This window comes from Zophobas morio, unplaced genomic scaffold (assembly GCF_036711695.1).
Source record: "Zophobas morio isolate AGI-343-1 ecotype UQ-CSIRO unplaced genomic scaffold, CSIRO_AGI_Zmor_V1 ptg000014l, whole genome shotgun sequence".
In the NCBI taxonomy this organism is placed as follows: Eukaryota; Metazoa; Arthropoda; class Insecta; order Coleoptera; family Tenebrionidae; genus Zophobas; species Zophobas morio.
The window spans coordinates 22,252,926-22,273,121 of NW_026972119.1; the positions used below are offsets into that span (position 1 = coordinate 22,252,926).

The 20,196-nt window shown below is 28.6% G+C and overlaps 1 protein-coding gene and 1 long non-coding RNA gene across 2 annotated transcripts in view; both read left to right on the plus strand.

Annotated features, from left to right (window-relative positions):
• Window positions 1-20,196, plus strand: part of LOC135128650 (AT-rich interactive domain-containing protein 5B-like) — a 289,757-nt gene that overhangs the window by 133,454 nt on the left and 136,107 nt on the right. The gene's annotated exons all lie outside the window — the stretch shown is intronic.
• Window positions 8,041-8,521, plus strand: LOC135128772 (uncharacterized). Its single transcript, XR_010280465.1, has 2 exons — window positions 8,041-8,147; window positions 8,204-8,521. It is a non-coding gene; the product is annotated as an uncharacterized LOC135128772 (long non-coding RNA).

A 20,196-nucleotide genomic window follows, 5' to 3' on the forward strand; every position in this document is an offset into this window, starting at 1 on the left:
GGTAGGAGTTATCCAAGAGATGAGAATCTACAAAAAAATGTCTCTGGTTGAACTTTGAAAATTGTCAAAAATTGGCGGAAATTTTCTATTTTGAAAAATTTTACTTTTAAAAGTTGTTAAGAAATTTCTAAAAAATTCTGGGATGTAGATTTCATGTTGCTGTTTCCAGAAACATAGCCTCCATGTGCAAGATTTCAAAAAATATTCTGTTTTTTTTTTAATTGAAAAAATTGCAAAATGGACTTTAATGTGCGATTCTGAAAAAATGGTAAGAACTGTCGAAGAAATGAAGCTGAAATCAACTTCTAGATGTCGGAATCTACCAGAAAATATCTTTAGCTAAATTTCGAAAATTGTCGAAATTTTGAGTTTCGAAAAATTTTGATTTTGAAAAATCTGCAAAAAAAATCTCAAAAAATTCTGATATATAAATTTCGTCGTGCTGATTCCAAAAACCTAGCGTTTTTATGGCTCCAGGTGCAATGTTTATAAATATTCGATTTGATTTTTTTTTAAATCTAAAAAATTGCAATACTTCAATGTGCGATTTTGAAAAAAAAAAATTCTAGGATCTATCAAAGAAATAATGCTGAAACCAACTTCTCGAGGTCGAAATCCCGTAGAAAATGTCTTTCGTTAAATTTCGAAAATTGATGAAAATTGGGCCAAATTTTGATTTTAAAATAGTTTCCAAAACATCAAATACATTGCTTTCTATGCTCCAGGTGGAATATTTAAAAATATTCGATTAGAATTTTAAATCCATAAAACTCTAGTGCGCAGTTGTGGAAGAAATGATGTCGAAATCAACTCGTGAAAGTCTAAATCTATAAGAAAATGTCTTTGATAATTTTCGAAAGTTGTTGAAAATTTGCCAAAATTTAATTGGCCCATTTTCATTTATAAATTTTTCTATTTTTCGACTCCCGGGCTTTCGGTTTCTCGATGCTTCAGTTTTTGAATTTTTCAATTTTCCGATTTTTCGATATTTCGAGTTTTCAATTTTTCGATTCCTCAATTTTTCGATGTTTCAGTTTTGGAATTTTTCAATTTCTCGATTTTTCGGTTTTTCGGTTTTTCAGATTTTTAAATATTGTACTTTTGAATTTGCAAAATCTTCGATTTTTTGATGTTCCGATTTGGCCATTTCTGAATTTTTCGAGTTTTTAGTTTGTAATTTCTATTTTTCAGTTTTTTCGAATGTGACAATTTTTGATTGTTCAGTTTTTTGACTTTTCAATTTTGTTATTTTTTGTTGCTTGGTTTTTTCGATTTTTCAGTTTTTCCATATTTTAATTTTTCAATTTTTAAAATTTTAGATTTTTCCATTTTTCAATTGTTCAGTTTCTCGATATTTATATTTATCAATTTTTTGAATATATAAATTTTTAATTGAAGTTTTTTATTTTCAAATTTTCTATTTTTAAATTGATAATGATTTATTGACGGCAAATTTTAGCCTTTACATACATAAAAAGATACATAATAACTACTAGTAACTAATTATACAAAATGCGGCGCAGTGTCGCCTTAAAATTATTGAAAGTGTCATTAAAAAAATCTACGTTGGCTGAAACTAGATTACAAGCTAACAATATACTATTGAGAGGCGAGTACAATGCATAATATTGACCGTAAGTTTCAATATAAAACAAAGGAACTTTACGAACTGCATATTGGGGCACATTAAATTTAAGCGTATGAAGAATTGATGGTGCATCACATATGTTATTAAGAAGCTTGAACATGAAACAAATTTTAAAAAATTCCCTACGATCACATAAGTTATTTAAACCTACATAAATTTTGCACAATTTAGGGGAGCCTCTAACACCATAAGGAAGCGAGCGCATTATAAATGTAATATATTTATTCTGGACAGATTCAATTCTATCAATATGTGTCTTATAAAATGGTGACCAAACGATACAGGCATATTCTAAGATTGACCTAACATACGTTGTGTATAGAATATTTAGTGTACGTAAATTTTTAAAATCTCTCCCATATCTTTTGATACAGCCAAGTGCTCTGTTAGCTCTTGCAATTACATTATCTATATGAGCCGCAAATGTTAACTTGCAATCTAAAATGACACCGAGATCTTTAATGGTAGTTGAAACTTTTAGTTTATTATTATGCATGAAATAAACAGGAGATGACGATGATATTTTTTTACTAAATTTAACGATATGACATTTTTCACTGTTTATGATCATGAGATTTTCGTCACACCATCGAAGCAATGAAACTATATCACTCTGCAGGAACATTGTATCATTAAGGCCCTTGATAACCCTATATATTTTTAAGTCATCAGCAAATAAGCTAAAAGCACAGACAAAGTTATTACCAATATCGTTAATGAACAACGAAAACAAAAACGGTCCTAAAATTGACCCCTGGGGGACACCAGAAGGTACATGTCGGAAACTTGACAAACTTAGACCAAGTTTAACTTGCTGGCATCTATCACAGAGATAACTTTTGAACCACCGTAAGAGAGAGCCACAAATACCATAAGCGTTTAGCTTCTTTACTAAAATACTGTGATTAATTTTATCAAACGCTTTGCTTAAATCAGCATAAATAGCATGAACCTCAAACCCAACACTCATGGCGTCAATTAACTCATTCGTAAAACAAAGTAAATTAGTGACAGTAGACCGTTTGTTAATAAATCCATGTTGATATGGAGTAATAATATGTTTATATACTGTAAAACATTTATTGTATACAATTGATTCAAATAATTTACTTGGTGTAGACAGAATCGAAACTGGACGATAATTTTCAACATGGTGTTTACTGCCAGATTTGTGTACTGGTACTACATGTGCTTTCTTCCATAACATGGGAAATTCACCAGACTTTAGAGACAAGCTAAATAAAATATGTAATGGTGTAGCAATTGAGGGACCACATTCTCTAAAAAACTTCGGTGGTATATTATCAGGACCAGCTCCCTTACTAGAATCAAGTTTAGACAAAGCTTCAACTACATCAGATAAATGAATTGATATATTGCTAAATCTAACATCGCAATCATAAGACACATCAAAATCAGGCTTAGAATTATTACAATATACAGAAGAAAAATAAGCATTAAAAGCTTCACAAGCCGCAACCTCATCAGAAAAGAATTGGTCACCAAAGCTCAGAGGTAAGTTCACAAGATTGTTATTTGAGGATTTACGTATAGCGCGTATAAATTTCCAGAAATATTTAGGATTACTCACAAGATTATTTTCAACTGTACTTATATAATTATTATATTCTTGTCTTATACTTATTCTACATAACCGTCTAAGTTCACAAAATTTTTGATAATCTGCGACACAGGATGTAAGCTTAAACTGCTTGTGAGCACAATTCTTAGATTTAATTAAGTTAATGATGTTATTATTAAACCAATTGGGGTAAGTAGATGGTATTTTACATTTGATCGGAACAAATTTCTCGCATGCTACGTAAACATGATTGTAAAATGCATGAAGAGCTTCATTAACGTCGTTATTGTTTAGTACAGTATCCCAGTTTATAGTATTAAAATAAGTACAAATATCAGAGTAAGAAGTAGAATTAAAATCATAATAATATATAGGAGATGTTACACTATAATTATTATCACAAGCTAAATCACATTCAACCTGAAGCGGAGGATGAAACTGATCAACGCATACTAAAGGATAATCGGAAGTTGATACTTCTAACGACATGCAAGAAGAAAAAACTAAATCAAGAACATTGTCACAGCAGTTTCCAATATAGTTATACTGGCTTAAACCAGACGCTAAAAAACTATCACAGACACACGACTCACGATTGCCTGAACAAATGGTTGGAATAAGTTCATTACCAACATCAGAAGGCTGCCATACAATATTCGGCAAATTATAATCTCCCAAAATAATAACCTCACTATCTGTAATTGTATTACATATGTCCGTAACAGTATTGACATGACTGGCATATACAGTTTCATCTGACGCTGGTGGTAAGTATACCGCACCTATAATATACTTCTGTACGCCTGCAGAAAATTTCACAAAAATATGTTCAACTGGCACCTGAATCACTGATAGCTCAATGGGATTAAACGATTTCTCAACCGCAACCAGCACACCACCACCACAAGTTTTATTGCTGTTAAAGACATTCCTGTCATTTCGAAAAACTTGGTATCTATCATCAAAAATTACACTAGTAGGGAATTCTGGCGAGAGCCAAGTTTCAGTTAACACAATAATATTAAAGTTTTCACTTAAGCAAGAACAAAAAAAATCTTCAGCTTTGTTCTTAAGACTTCTCACATTCTGATAATACACAGTCAGTTTCCGACCAGAAGAACAAACCTTATTTGATGACTTTATAGAATTTTCGTTGGAGCTGCCTTTTCTTTTAAAAAATAGAAACGTTTAACTATGATATTTTCTGGCCACATATCTTCATTCAGAAATTTAGAAAAAACATCACTATCCATCGTGACCTTGAATGATACACTCATGGCATCGGGTCTCTTAGGCAGATCACTTACAATAAATTCAGCATCTGGAAACGTTTTCCTAAGGTAATCAGATAACATACTACTATTAGTTCCGATGGACAGGTTACCTACATAAGCATGAGCTTTATGAACCGCAGCTTTAATAACACTGGTGTCGGCATTTGATGCTTTGCCACGAATTACCTTGCGTCTATTCCTCCTATACGCAACACTTTGAAACCCATCGGAATCTACTACAGATAGTTTAGTGATCACAGCTTCTGGTTGACCATTTTGATCCTTATCCACATTACGAATATTCGGAAGATCAATCCTAAATTTTGTTTTTCAATTTTTCGAATTTTTTAATTTTAGTTTTACAATTTATACATGGATTTTTCAGTTTTGAAAATATATTTTTTTTAAATCCAAAAGATTGCAATATTTCATTGTGCGATTCTGGATCTTTTGTTGTTTCGATTTCTCGATGTTTCAGTTTTTGAGTTTTTCGATTTTTCGACTTTTCGGCTTTATGGTTTCCCAATTTTTCGATATTTGGAGTTTTCAATTTCTGGATTTTTCAATTTTGGACTTTTGAATTATTCAATTTTTCGATTTTTTGATGTTTCGATTTGTCCTGTCTCTGAATTTTTCGAGTCTTATTCAGTTTTTTCGAAATTTAAAATTTTTTATTTTTCAGTTTTCTGATTTTTTATTTTTCAATTTTTGAATGTTTCGATTATTCAGTTTTTCGATTTTTTAAACTTTAGGCTTTTCAGTTTCTCAATTTTCCGATTTTCCGATTCTTAGACGTTCCGATTTCTTGACATCTCGGTTAATTCGACTTAAAATTTGTTGACTTAAAAAAAATTAAAGTTTCGATATTCGGTTTTTCAGTTTTTCGATTTGTTTTCAAAATACTTAATCCAAAAAACTGCAATATTTCATTGTGCTATTCTGGAAAAATGGTAGGAGCTATCGAAGAATTGATAACAAAACCAACTTCTGGAGGTCGAATTCTATGGGAAAACGTCTGGTTGAATTTTGAAAATTCGCCAAAAAGTAATGAAAAATTTTGATCTCTGGAAAGTTACCAAAAAATTCCTAAAAAAATTTGGGATATTGATTTCGTCGTGCTGATTCCAAAAACTTATGGTGCAAGATCTAAAAATATTCGATTTGAAAATATTGTTGTGTTTTTAAATCCAAAAAGTACGATTTTGGAAAAATGGTATTAGCTATCGAACAAATAAAAGTGAAATTAAATTCTGGAGGTGGAAATATCGATAATTGGCTAAAATTTTCAAAGTACTGAAAATTTTGATTTTGAAAAAGTTACCAAAAAATTCCCCAAAAAATCTGGGATTTTGACTTGGTCGTGCTGATTTCCCAAAATTATTATTAATTAGGTCCCGATATGTTTACAACGAAGTTTGAATCATAATAACAACAAACTTAAAAATAAACATAGAAGATATAAAAATACATATTTATATAATTTTTTAATACATTTGGAAATTTAATAGATGCCCTTTTTAGGCAGATATGCTATAAAATTTGTCAGTCGTTTTCTTGCGTGACGTTCAATATTTTATTTAATTTAGCTTTTATCACATAAAAACGAGATATCCTCTTGATAGAAAATTGTACTTTTTTTTCTTAAATATTGCGAATTTTTTTTATAATGATGCGTGGGATTTGTCTGAAAAGGAAAAAGTTCCACAAAGGAAAGTGAAAAATGTTTTTAAGACTAACACAACGAAGCCATTCAATCATACAAGTTCCACAAACTTTGAACTGAATGGGAACGCCTTGTTATTTTTATATACATTAATTAAACTCAAATCGTATCGTATTTCAAGATGTTTTGTGTGAAGTTCCTTAACATTGTTTAATTTAGTAACAAGATAATACAAGTTTAGTTTTAAATGAACGCATTGAAATTTTTTTAATGTTCCAATCCGCTCGAGTAGACTTCAGGAAAGAAAAAAATCTTCATAAAAACTCAAGACCAAGGGTTAATAATTCGTTTTTATGCGGCCATACCAGAAAAACAGTGTAAAGCACTCTCCCATCAATGAAACGTTCGCGTTGTTTTTGCAAAATCCAAAAAATAATTAATGGTACCTTAAAGATTCGTCGTCAACTTTAACGTTCATTGCTTATATAATGAGTTTTTTCCCTCGAAAATGAATATTTACGATCCGCCGGCCTATTCTAATTATTTAAACGAGTTGTATAAATTTCCTTGTTTAATACAATGAAGTTCTCGTCTCGCACTAATTTGATTAAAGTTAATGCTAGCGATTTAGGATAGGGCATAATGGAAGACCGGATAATTTTATAAATACAGTTCACTGCAGCGACAGCAAATGAAAAAGGTCATCCGACGTCGGCCTTACGTTCCTATTTTAAAAACCCGACCGCAAAATACAGTAATTGCCCTGTTATGACGATCGTAGAAAAAGCTTTCCACATAAACGTAATAAAAAGCGCTCGCCGGGTCCGAGCGGATTCCCGATTTGTATCAAGCTTTTATGAAAGTGTGTTTTTCGAAGTTGCGAACAAAATCGCGCATCTTCCACGAATTGATTTCGGGTACAAGACTTCCGGGTGCGGATGGCGGCGTTTTACATAGATATAAGCCAATGAAACGGTTGCACTGCAACGGTGCTCAATTTTGAATGGCTATTGATTGGGCTCCGAAGCCCTTTGTGTTGATTTTAGTTAACTTCCAGCTCAAGTCTCATAAATAAAGCGCTTGTAAAAAGAGGAACTGCAGCGGCCCCTTACGCATAGGCAACCCCGGACACTAGTGTGAATTTTTACTGGTTATTGTTCGAACAATACGCCGAGTCGGCGATCGTTTTTTTTCTGCTGAGTTTGTTGTAAACTTTAATCAGTCGTACTTCGGTGAGAATTAAAGCTGAATTGTTAAATTTCTACGCTGGATTTTCTCTGGTAATAAAAAGTGTATTGCAAGCACATAAAACTTTAATGCATGTTTGTGTAGCCAATGTGTAGTTATATTAGCAGAAAATGGTTTATCGAGGATTTTATTTTGTTTCTCATGCATTTACAATGTCGCTAAAGTTGTGACAAAATACGCTCACGTAAAAGTAAAGGATGTGGCGTTTATTGCGGAGAAACTCCTAAACGCAGGGTTCCCATACACTACGATTGTTTTATTCGATGTATCATTCATATTTAATGGCGGTTTCGAAGCCGAAAATAGAATGAGGAAATTCAAGTAAAGCAACTGGTCATTAATTAAAAACGTTTAAATTAGGTGCCATGTTTTGAATGTGTCTTAATTGTCACGTGTCAACAGCATGACCAACGTAATTCTGGTTGTGAGACTTTGAGGTTAAGGTGGATGAATTATGTGGAAATAAAAATTGATTTTAGGCGATTTGTGCACACGAAGTAGGAAATGGAGCATTCGTGATCGGGTTTCTTGTTTCTTGCTTTTGGTTTGTGACTCGACAGCTAAATTGACACACCACCTAGCACTTTTTGCTCTGTATGGTTGGCAGCCTTGCTCGGAATTTGACAGGAAAAGTCACATTTTTAATTCGTTTAATTTTGCAAACAAAAAACATGAAAAACAACCAATTAGTGTCGTATTGCCACGAAAAATAGTAAATGCAATGAAATAAAGGTAATTGTGAATTCAAGTTCCTGTGCGCTTGAGTTAATTTCTATTTTAACTTCTAGTGTTCAGAGACTAAATTAGAATAACGGACAAAGATCTCGAACTGTAGAAGAATCCTGAAATGCAATCTATTACAGACGTCCAATTTACGAGGACTTGTGCCATGTTTATTAAGTGTTTCATAAATTTCTAACAATTTGAGTGCTCAAAGTGCATCCGACTTTCATGTTTTCTCGGTGTTTCATGTCTGTCTGATGTCTGCTCATCTCCAACAACAAGGAAGTGACATCATTTCCAAGTTTCATAATGGTACTAAATGTTATTTAAATTTGATAAAATAACATTAAAATAAAATAACTCCTTTATTTGTGGTTTATGAATCCGTGTTCAATTTTTACCCTAGACATCCAGATTTTTGGAAAATAAATAAAAAGTGTATAACATTTGAACTTAAATTTAAAATTGCAAATTCGAATGCTTTGAAATTTTGCAAACGTTTAAAAATTATCGGAGCCATGGTACATCGTTAAAATTTGTCAGTTCATGCTGCCCAGGAATTGAGGATGTCATCTTACAATTTTCTGGAAGTAACATAGTCCTGAATTGAAATTTTGGGGAAAAAAATCAAAATTATACGTATGACAATTTTTTCGAATTTTCGATTTTTTTGGCCTTTCGATTTTCGATATTTCAGTATTGGGACTTACAATTTTCGATTTCTTCGTTTTTGAATTTTTCAGTTTTTGACGTTTCCAAATTTTCGTTTCTCGATTTCTCGACTTTTCAATGTTTCAACTTTTCAGTTTTTCAATTTTTCGATTTTTCGAATTTTTGGGGTTTCTTCAGTTTTTCAGTTCCCCAATTTTTTCTCCATTTGTCAGTTTTTTGATATTTCAGTTTCGAGATTTTTTAAATTGCATTCCGATTCTTCAATTTTTCAATTTTTAAAATTGGAAGTTTTCGATTTCTGGATTTCGATTCTTCAGTTTCTTGATGTTTCTATTTTTCGAATTTTCAAGTTTTAGATTTTTCATTTTTTTATGTTCGATTTCTCGGTTTTAGAATTTTCAGTTTTTCAATTTTTCAATGTTTAAAATTTTTGATTTTTCGATTTATCTATTTCTCGATTTATTGAAATTTCGATTTGTTGATTATTCAATTTTTTGATTTAGTCGTATTTTGATTTCACAGTTTTTCCGTTTTTCGACTACATTTACCGATCTTTTGATGTTCAGTTTTTGAAGTTTTCGTCTTTTCGGCTTCTCGATTTTCCTTTTCCCAAATTTTCCAATTTCTCGTCATTCTTGTTTTGCAATTTTTCAAATGCTCGATTTTTCAGATTTTCTATTCAATTTTCTGGTTTTTCCATTTTTACGATTTTAAATTTTTGGATTTTCGATTTTTCTATTTTTTAATTTTTCAATTTTTCGGTTGTTTGATATTTCGATTTCTTAATTTCTCACATTTTTAACTTTTTAGTTTTTTTTTATTTCTCGATTTTTCGATTTATCAGTCTTTCGATGTTTCGACTTTTCAATTTTTCGTATTTTAAAGTTTTTAATTTTTCTGTTTTTTCGATTATTTTTTTTTTTAATTTCTTTTAAAATTTGTTGACCTTTCGACTATAGATTTTCGATTTTTCGAGTTTTCGATCTATCAATTCTTGGATACTTTAATTTATCAATTTTTCGGTTTTTCAATTTTTAGATTTTTGCGATTTTTTAAATTTTGGGTTTTCGATTCTCGGTTTTTCGATTTCTTGGGGTTTTTCAGTTTTTCAGTTCTTTAATTTTTTTTATCAATTTTTCGATATTTCAGTTTTGAGATTTTTTAATATGTAGGTACATATTTCGATTCTTCAATATTTAAAATTGTAAGTTTTTCAATTTCTCGATCTTTCGATATTTTGACTTCTAGGTTTCAGCTTTTCAGGTTCTCAGTTTTTTGATTTTTTGGTTTTTAAATTTTTCTATTTTTCAGTTTTTCTATTTCTCGATTTATCAAGATTTCGATTCGTTGATTGTTCAATTTTTCGATTTATCAACTTTTCTTTTAATTTGAAATTTTACAATTTTTCAATTTTTAACTTTCCAATTTTTTAATTTTGTCCGACTTTGATTTCATAATTTTTCCGTTTTATCGACTTCTCCATGTACGGATCTTTTGATGTTTCGATTTTTCGATGTTTCAGTTTTTGAAGTCTTCGATGTTTCGATTATTCGTCTTTTCGGCTTTTCGATTTTCCAGTTTTTCGATGCTTCGAGTTTTTAAGTCTTCGATCTCCCAATTTTTCGGATTTTCGTCATTTCTCCTTACAATTTATCAAATGCTCGATTTTTCAGTTTTTCTATTCAATTTTCTGGTTTTTAAATTTTTGCGATTTTAAAATTTTTGAATTTTTGATTTCTCGATTTCTTGGTTTTTCGATTTTTCAACTTTTCAATTTTTGAATGTTTCGACTTCTGAATTTCTCAGTTTTTCGAATTTTTATTAGATTTTAAAATTTTTTTGAATTGTCGATTTTTCGATTTTTCAGTTTTTCGATATTTGTACTTTTCAATTATTTATATTTTTAAATTTTTGATTTTTCTGTTTTTTCGATTTCTTGACATTTCGATTATTCGCTTTTAAAATTTGTTGGCCTTTCGATTATATGTTTATTTTCGATTTCTTAGTTTTTGGATTTTATTTTTCGATTTTGTGGTATTTCAATTGCTTGATCTTTCCATTTTTCGGTTTTTTCAATTTTTTGATTTTTGCGACTTTTTAAATTTTGAATTTTCGATTTCCTATTTTTTTTCGAACTTTTCGTCATTCCTGTTTTGCAATTTTTCAAATCCTCGATTTTTCAGTTTTTCTATTCAATGTTCTAGTTTATCATTTTTTGCAATTTTTGTTTTTGGATTTTTGAATTCTCGATTTTTTGATTTTTTGGATTTTTATACTCTCAAATTTTTCGATTGCTTCATGTTTCGTTTTCTCAATTTTTCGAATTTTTAGCGCTTTAGATTTTTTTGATTTCTGGATTGTTCGATTTTTCAATTTTGTTTCGACTTCTCCATTTATCGATCTCTTGATGTTTCGATTTGTCGGTGTTTCAGTTTTTGAAATTTTCAATGTTTCAATCCTTAGTCTTTTCGGCTTTTCGATTTTCCAATTTTCCAATTTTTTAATGTTTCGGTTTCTCAGTTTTATTATTCAATCTTCCGGTTTTTCAATTTTTGCGATTTTGAAATTTTTGAATTTTCGATTTCCCGATTTCTTGGTTTTTCGATTTTTCTACTTTTCAGTTTTTAAATTTATGTATTTTTCGATTTTTTGATCTTTCGATTTCTCAGTTTCTTAATTTTTCGAATTTTTGGCTTTTTAGATTTTTTTGACTTCTCAATTTTTCGATTTTTCAACTTTTGGATATTTTAATTTTGGATTTTTTGATGTTTCGATTATTCGATCTTTTGATTATTCAACTTCTAAGATATCAATTTTTCAATTTTTAAATTTTTTTATTATCGTTTTTCAATTTTTGAAATTTTTTGATTTCTCAGTTTCTCGATTTATCGATGTTCCGATCTTTCATTTTTTCGATTGTTCGATCTATTGATATTTCGAGTTTTCGAAAAGCATTTTTCCCCTTGGTTGTCTATATTTTCCTAATTTATAGAGGTTAACACAAAAATTCCCAAAATTTTGTAATCTGTAAAGAATTCGCCTATGAAGTACAAGCAAAGAAAAACCGCTTCTTTAAAGAATCTAAAATTTAATTTTTTGCGTAAACCTCTATAAATTAGGAAAATATAGACAACCAATTGAAATATGGAGTATGGATAAATTGAGAAATTGGGAAATAAAAAAAAATCCAAAAATTAAAAAACCGAAACCCAAAATTGAAAAGTCCAAAGATCGAGCAATCGAATCATCAAAAAATCGAAATATCAAAATATCCAACAATCAAGAAATCGAGAACTTAAAAAATTTTAAATAACCGAAACACCAAAAATTCGGAAAATTGAAAAGTCCAAAAATGTAAAATTGAAAAAATCGAAAAATTGAAGAATCGAAAATCTGAGAAACCAAGAAATCGAAATATCAAAAATCGGAAATTTTTAAAATCGTAAAAAATTAAAAAACCAAAAAATTGAAGAATAGAAAAACTGGAAAATCGAGAAATTGAAAAATTCCAAAACTGGAATGACGAAAAATTTGAAAATCGAAGAGTTAAAAACTCGAAAAGACGAAAAATCGAAAACTTCAAAAAACTGAAACTTCGAGACATAAAAACATCAAAAGGTCGATACCTAAATCGAAAAGCCGAAAAATGGAAAAATTGAGAAATAAAAATAGGACAAAATCAAAAATTAAATTAAAGTGTTAGATCTCAAAGAAAACCTAAAATTTATTTTTCCTAAAACTCGCCTAAAGTATTTTGCCAGTTTTCGGGCCTAAAGCCCCCATTATTATCGCCTATTGTATGACCTATTTTGTTTTTTTTTTTTTAGCGTAAAATCCGCTTTTTATTATAATGTGTAACAATCTGAAGTTATCGAAGAACAACGATTTGCTGACTCACCTCTAAAAGTTCTTTGTCTTGTCCCGTACTAACGTAATAGTTGGGATGAAATCACCACCACTCCTTCATCACTAAGAATTTAAATTAATCACCTTTAATTAAATCCAAGTGTGTATTAATTTCGTGTAGTGAAAAAGTAATCGTTACTTCATCGGCTTTCACCTTTGTTAGCTTTGTTAATTGAAGTTATCCTTCCAACACCTGATTAATAATATGCACTACATAAATCAGTCGATTGTATAAAGTCGCAGCAGGGTTTAAAACACACAAAGAGTGTTAAATTAATCTCTTTGTGTGTGGTAATCTGTATTTTTGTTTACAAAACAATGTGTCAAAAGGGATAAAAAGAGGGAGGAAATAAGAACACCTGAACTCGTTTGCGATACACAGCATCGGGGCTAGAGCCCCGAGGGAACTCGCTAAAATACCTTATCCTTATCACATATACACGTCCAACATTTTTCTTTAATGCGGATATAAATAAAGCACTGCAAATAAACACCAACCGAGAAATTTCAAAGCATCTCACTAAAATGCTAATTAACTTAATTAAAATCGTGGACGTCCTTTTCGCAAACGAATTATTTAAAACTCGTTTGTGCCGGAGCGACAATGCCAAAACAATAAATTGTATTAACGGCGATTTTAATTTTTAATAACAATCTCTTCTAATAAAATACAATGAATATTAAATTTAAGTTGTTTCATTTTACGGGCGCTCCGATGTTGTAAACGTCGCTGCAACATAAAATAAAGCATTGTTAGGTTTATCTGTATTCGGGATTTTATAACTGTGGGAAAAACATTTGCAGTTTTTTTTCTCTAAATGTAAGCCCGAAATTAAAACAAATGGTAGACAGAATTTTAAGTACGCAACAGCAACAGATTTCTCGGCATTTAATAAAACGAAAGTTGCTTTTGATGTCATCATATTACAGAACGAAAAAGTCTTTGATGTTAAATTAAATCTTTTTCAAATACAATAAATACATTTTCACTGAGATAAAGTGTCTTCGCTCATTTTTAATTAACCAGGTTTAGAGACATGTAAGACTTGACTTGGCACAATTATATTTCAATCGATTTTTAATTCACCGAGGCGAAGTTGAGGCAGTCAGATAGAGGAGTCCGTAACGCTAATATTGGTATATTTTACTAACAATTCGTCGATTTCTGAACAACAATAACTTTACTAACTTAAGATACACAAATTTAAAATTCAAGTGTGGAACACAAGAAAAAAATGCGGTTCCGATAACTGTATCAAGTGGTAAATATCATTTTCTTAAAGTAAACATACGTGTCTAGATATGAAAAACATACTTCTGATACACTTGAAAAATTTATATTATTCCACTTGAGAGTGAGTACAAGGGGGAAGATAATTGATGTAACACCTCTGACTCTATTTTTAGCCACTACTCAATTTGTCATTAAAGTTAGTTTTTATCTGAAATGTATTTAAAACTTTTATGCAACTGTATATTGAATTTGACTCATAAACAACGACTAACTGATAAATAATCAACAACAAATTAAAATAGTTAAAGATAATAATAATTATATTAACGACACTGGTAACATTTGTTATATATTTGGTAAGTTCGTCAGCTTTATTTACATTATTTGTTATCAATCTAAAAATAAACATAAAAATTACAACATTTTATGTACCGGTATATGTATATTCTGATATTTTATTTAATGTATAATTTTCCGTTTTTCTTTAGCTGCGAACAACCTACTTTCGCATGACTGACAAAAAAAGTCGTCTAGCAAGCTTTGAAATTAAATGTTAAAAAAATGTTGGTAACACCAAAGCGTTCCTTGAACAGTTTGACAGTCACTGGCAAATAGATTGACAAACAACCTGCCAACATCATTATTTTAAAAATAAATGTCATGGCCTAGTTGATGACATTTTTTTCGAACGCAAAAAATTAAATTTTATAATCTTTAAAGAAGCGATATTTGTTTGAATATACTTCATAGGCGATTAAATGTGTAATAGAAAACCTTGTTTCAATTTCTGGGTTTTTCAGTTTTTCAAGTTTATTTTAAATTTTTGAGTTTTTTAATTTTTCGACTTTTTGATGTTTAAATTTCCCGGATTCTCAGATTTTTGGGTTCTTCAATTTTTCGATTTTTTATTTTTTTACAATTTTTTGTTTTCTCGATTTTTCGATCTGTAGATGTTCACATTTTTCAAGATTTTTTGAAAAGCATTTTTTCCGGCTGGTTGTCTATATTATTTTCATAATTTATAGATGTTGACGAAAAAATTAAATTTTTATTTCCTGGCCTTTCCTATTTTTTTGAATTTTTTAAATTTTAGATTTTTGAGTTTTTTGATTTTCGATTTCTGGATCTTTCGATTTTTCGACTTCTAGGCTTTAGATTTTTCGATTTTCAGTTTTTCGATTTTTTTATTGTTCAATTTTTCGGTTTATTGTTTTTTTTTTATTTTAAATTTTTTAATTTCTCAATTTTTCCATTTTTTGACTTTTCAACTTTCAATTTTCCAATTTTTCGTTGTTTCGAGTGTTCAATTTTTTGATTTTATAATTTTTCGTCGTTTCAGTTTTGGAATTTTTCAATTTCTCGATTTTTCCGTTTTCCTATTCTTCAATTTTCTAATTTTCAGTTTTTTAATTTTAAATTTTTCAATTCTTCAATTTTTCGATTTTTTAGTTTTTTAGAATTTTCTGATTTCCAGATTTTTCAATTTTTCAATTTTTCGATATTTCTACTTTACAGTTTTTCGTATTTGTAAATGTTCGAATTTTCAGTATTTGATTTTTCAATATTGCGATTTTTAAAATTTTTGGATTTTTCAATTTTCCGATTTTCAGACTTTTTGATGTTTCGATTTCTTGACGTTTCGGTTATTTAAAATTTGTTGACTTTTCGATTTATAGATTTCTAGATTTTTCAAGTTTTCGATTTCTCAATTTTTGGATATTTTAATTTTTCCATTTTTTAATGTTTCGATTGTTCGATCTTTCGATTTTTTGACTTTGGGTTTCGGTTTTTCAATTTTTTAATTTTTCAAATTGTGTGATTCAGTTTTTCGATTTATCGATATCTCAATTTTTCAGTTTTTCAATTTTTCGAAAAACATTTTTCTTTTCCAACGGATTTTTCAATTTTTCGAATTTTTCAATTTTAGATTTTTCAGTTTGTTGATATTCGATTTCTCGATCTTTGCGTTTTTCGATTTGTAGATTTTAGATTTTTCGGTTTCAATTTTTCGATTTTTAAAATGTTTGATTTTTCCGTTTTTTAATTTTTCGATATTTCGATTTTTTGATTATTCAATTTTTCTATTTGTCGATTTTTTTTATTTTAAATTTTTCAATTTTTAACTTTCAATTTTTTATTTTTTGTCTTCTCGATTCATCTATCTCATATTTCAATTTCTCGATGTTTCAAGTTTTCGTCTTTTCCATTTTTCGATTTTCTATTTTTCCAAGTTTCGAGTGTTCAATTTTTCGATAGTTTCACTTTTCAATTTTAAAATTTTAGGTTTTTCGATTTTTCAGTTCCTGGATTTTTCGATTTTTCAGTTGCTTGATTTTTCTATTTTTCGAATGTTTCAATTTTAAATTCTTCAGTTTTTTGAAATTCGATTTCTCGATTTCGATTTTCCTATTTTTCGACTTGTAGATTTTAGGTTTTTCGATTTTTCAATTTTTTGACTTTAAAATGTTTGATTTTTCAATTTTTTTATTTCTCGGTCTATCGAGATTTCGTTTTTTTTATTTCAACTCTTCGATTTACCTATTTTTTTTTAATTTAAAATTTTTCAATTTTTCGATTTTTCGACTTCTCGATTTATCTATCTTTTGATATTTTGATTTCTCGATGTTTCAGTTTTTGATATTGTAGATGTTTCAATTTTCGATTTTCTAATTTTTCATTTCAGTTTTGGAATTTTTCAATTCCTCGAATTTTCAGTTTTTCTATTCTTTAATTTTCCGGTTTTCAATTTTTACAATTTTTAAATTTTTGAATTTTGAAACTTTTAAATTTTTTTTGTTTTCATTTCTTAATTTCTCAATTTTGCATTTTTTTTAGCTTTTTATTTTTTTTTTTTGATTTCTCGAATTTTCGTTTTTTCAGGTTTTCGATGTTTCTAGTTTTCAATTTTTGGTATTTTGAAATTTTTGATTTTTTGGTTTTTTCGATTTCTTGACTCTTAAATTTTTCAAGTTTTCGATTTCTCAATTTTTGGATATTTTAAATTTTCGAGGTTTTGATGTTTCGATTTTTTAGTTATTCTATTTCTCGTTTTATCGAGATATCGATGTCAATTTTTTTTAATTTTAAATTTTTCAATTTTTAATTTTCTATTTTCTTAATTTTTTTTCTTCTGGATTCATCAGCTTTTGATATTTCGATTTCTCGATGTTTAAGTTTTTGATGTTTTAGATGTTTCAATTTTTCGGTTTCTCGATTTATAATTTTTTACAATTTTAGTGTTAAATTTTTCGATAATTTAATGTTTCAATTTTAAAATTACAGGTTTTTCAGTTTCTGCATTTTTCGATTTTTCACTTCCTTGTTTTTCTATTTTTCGAATGTTTCAATTTTAGATTCTTCAGTTTTTTAATATTCGATTTCTCGATCTTCCTATTTTTCGACTTCTAGATTTTAGATTTTTCGGTTTGTCAAGTTTTCGATATCTCAGTTTTTGGATATTTTTGCTTTTCGATATTTTGATGTTTCGATTGCTCGATCTTTCAATTTTTCGACGTTTCGGATACCAATTTTTAAATTTTTTTGCTTATTAAAGTTTTTCGATTTCTGTATTTTTTGATTTTTCAGTTCCCGAGTTTTTCAATTTTAGGATTTTCAGTTTTTTGATGTTCATTTTCTCGATCTTTCGATTTTTCGACTTCTAGGTTTTAAATTTTTCGGTTTTCATAATTCTGTTTTTCGTTTTACGATTTTTTTTTAATTTTAAATTTTTCGATTTATTCAGTTTTTAAGTTTTGAATTTTTTAATTTTGTCCCGTTTTGATTTCTCAATTTTCCTATTTTTCGACTTCTAGATTTATCGTTCTTTTGCTAATTTCTCGATATTTCAGTTTTTGATGGTTTAGATATTTCGATTTTTCGTCTTTTTGGTTTTTCAATTTTTTTTATTTCTCGGTCTATCGAGATTTCGATTTTTTTATTTCAACTCTTCGATTTACCTTTTTTTTTTAATTTAAAATTTTTCAATTTTTCGATTTTTCGACTTCTCGATTAATCTATCTTTTGATATTTTGATTTCTCGATGTTTCAGTTTTTGATATTGTAGATGTTTCAATTTTCGATTTTCTAATTTTTCATTTCAGTTTTGGAATTTTTCAATTCCTCGAATTTTCAGTTTTTCTATTCTTTAATTTTCCGGTTTTCAATTTTTACAATTTTTAAATTTTTGAATTTTGAAACTTTTAAATTTTTTTTGTTTTCATTTCTTAATTTCTCAATTTTGCAATTTTTTTAGCTTTTTATTTTTTTTTTTTTGATTTCTCGAATTTTCGTTTTTTCAGGTTTTCGATGTTTCTAGTTTTCAATTTTTGGTATTTTGAAATTTTTGATTTTTTGGTTTTTTCGATTTCTTGACTCTTAAATTTTTCAAGTTTTCGATTTCTCAATTTTTGGATATTTTAAATTTTCGAGGTTTTGATGTTTCGATTTTTTAGTTATTCTATTTCTCGTTTTATCGAGATATCGATGTCAATTTTTTTTAATTTTAAATTTTTCAATTTTTAATTTTCAATTTTCTTAATTTTTTTTTCTTCTGGATTTATCATCTTTTGATATTTCGATTTCTCGATGTTTAAGTTTTTGATGTTTTAGATGTTTCAATTTTTCGGTTTCTCGATTTATCAATTTTTCCAATTTTAGTGTTAAATTTTTCGTTAGTTTAATTTTTCAATTTTAAAATTTCAGGTTTTTCAGTTCCTGCATTTTTCGATTTTCCCCTTCCTTGTTTTTCTATTTTTCGAATGTTTCAGTTTTAGATTCTTCAGTTTTTTGATATTCGATTTCTCGATCTTCCTATTTTTCGACTTCTAGATTTTAGATTTTTCGGTTTTTCAAGTTTTCGATTTCTCAGTTTTTGGATATTTTTGCTTTTCGATTTTTTGATGTTTCGATTGCTCGATCTTTCAATTTTTCGACTTTTCGGATATCAATTTTTAAATTTTTTTGCTTATTAAAGTTTTTCGATTTACGATTTTTTTTTTAATTTTAAATTTTTCCATTTATTCAGTTTTTAACTTTCGAATTTTTAAATTTTGTCCCGTTTTGATTTCTCAATTTTCCTATTTTTCGACTTATATTTATCGTTCCTTTGCTAATTTCTCGATATTTCAGTTTTTGATACTTTGGATATTTCGATTTTTCGTCTTTTCGGTTTTTCGATTTTCCAATTTTTCGAAGCTTCAAGTGTCGCTTTTTCAATTGTTCTATTTCTCGATTTATCGAGATTTCGATTTTTTTGTTTCAATTTTTCGAGTTATCGATTTTTTTAATTTAAAATTTTTGTATTTTTAACATACAATTTTTTGATTTTGTCCTATTTTGAGTTATCAATTTTTCGATTTTTTAATTTCTCGGTTTATCTTCTTTTGATATTTCGATTTCTCGATGGTTCAGTTTTTGATGTTTTAGATGTTTCAATTCTTTGTCTTTTAGGTTTTTTGACTTTTCAATTTTTACGATTTTTAAATTTTTGGATTTTCGATTTCTAGGTTTTTCGATTGTTCCACTTTTCAATTTTTTAATTTAAAATTTTTGAATTTTTCTATTTTTCTATTTTTCGACCCTGAAATTTCGACACCTCGGTTTTGCAGATTTTCGAGTCTTCAAAAGTTTTCGATTCATTAATTTTTGGATATTTTAATTTTTCGACTTTTTAATGTTTCGATTCTTCGACTTCGGGTTTCGCTTTTTCAAATTTTCAATTTTTCGATTTTTAAAATTGTCTGATTCCTCAGTTTCTCGATTTATTGATATTCCGTTATTTCAGTTTTTCAGTTTTTCCATTTTTCGATATTTTATATATATTTTCCTAATTTATAGAGGTTAACGCAAAAAATTTTATGATCTCTAAAAGAAGCGATATTTGTTGGACTGTACTTCATAGGCGAATAAATGTCTAATAGAAAACCTTGGACCAAATTTTTTTTAGTGATCAAATCAAAAACAGTTCATCCCATTTTCTCGAAAATTTGAGAATACAATAATGTTGCACCAGCTTATATTTAATAATAATTAAAAAAATAAGAATTATCATAATTACAAATATGTTTTTCTATTTCTCGATTTATCGAGATTTGGATATTGCCACCTTACACTGTTTTTTGGGCCCGTACCGTATGATGAGGCCTTTATCAAGGTTTTGACGTTAGTTGGGCGGTATTTAATGGCTGTGATTAATTAAAATTCCCGTGCCTGGGGGTGGCGGCGGCGGCGATGATTCGCGCTTTTAAT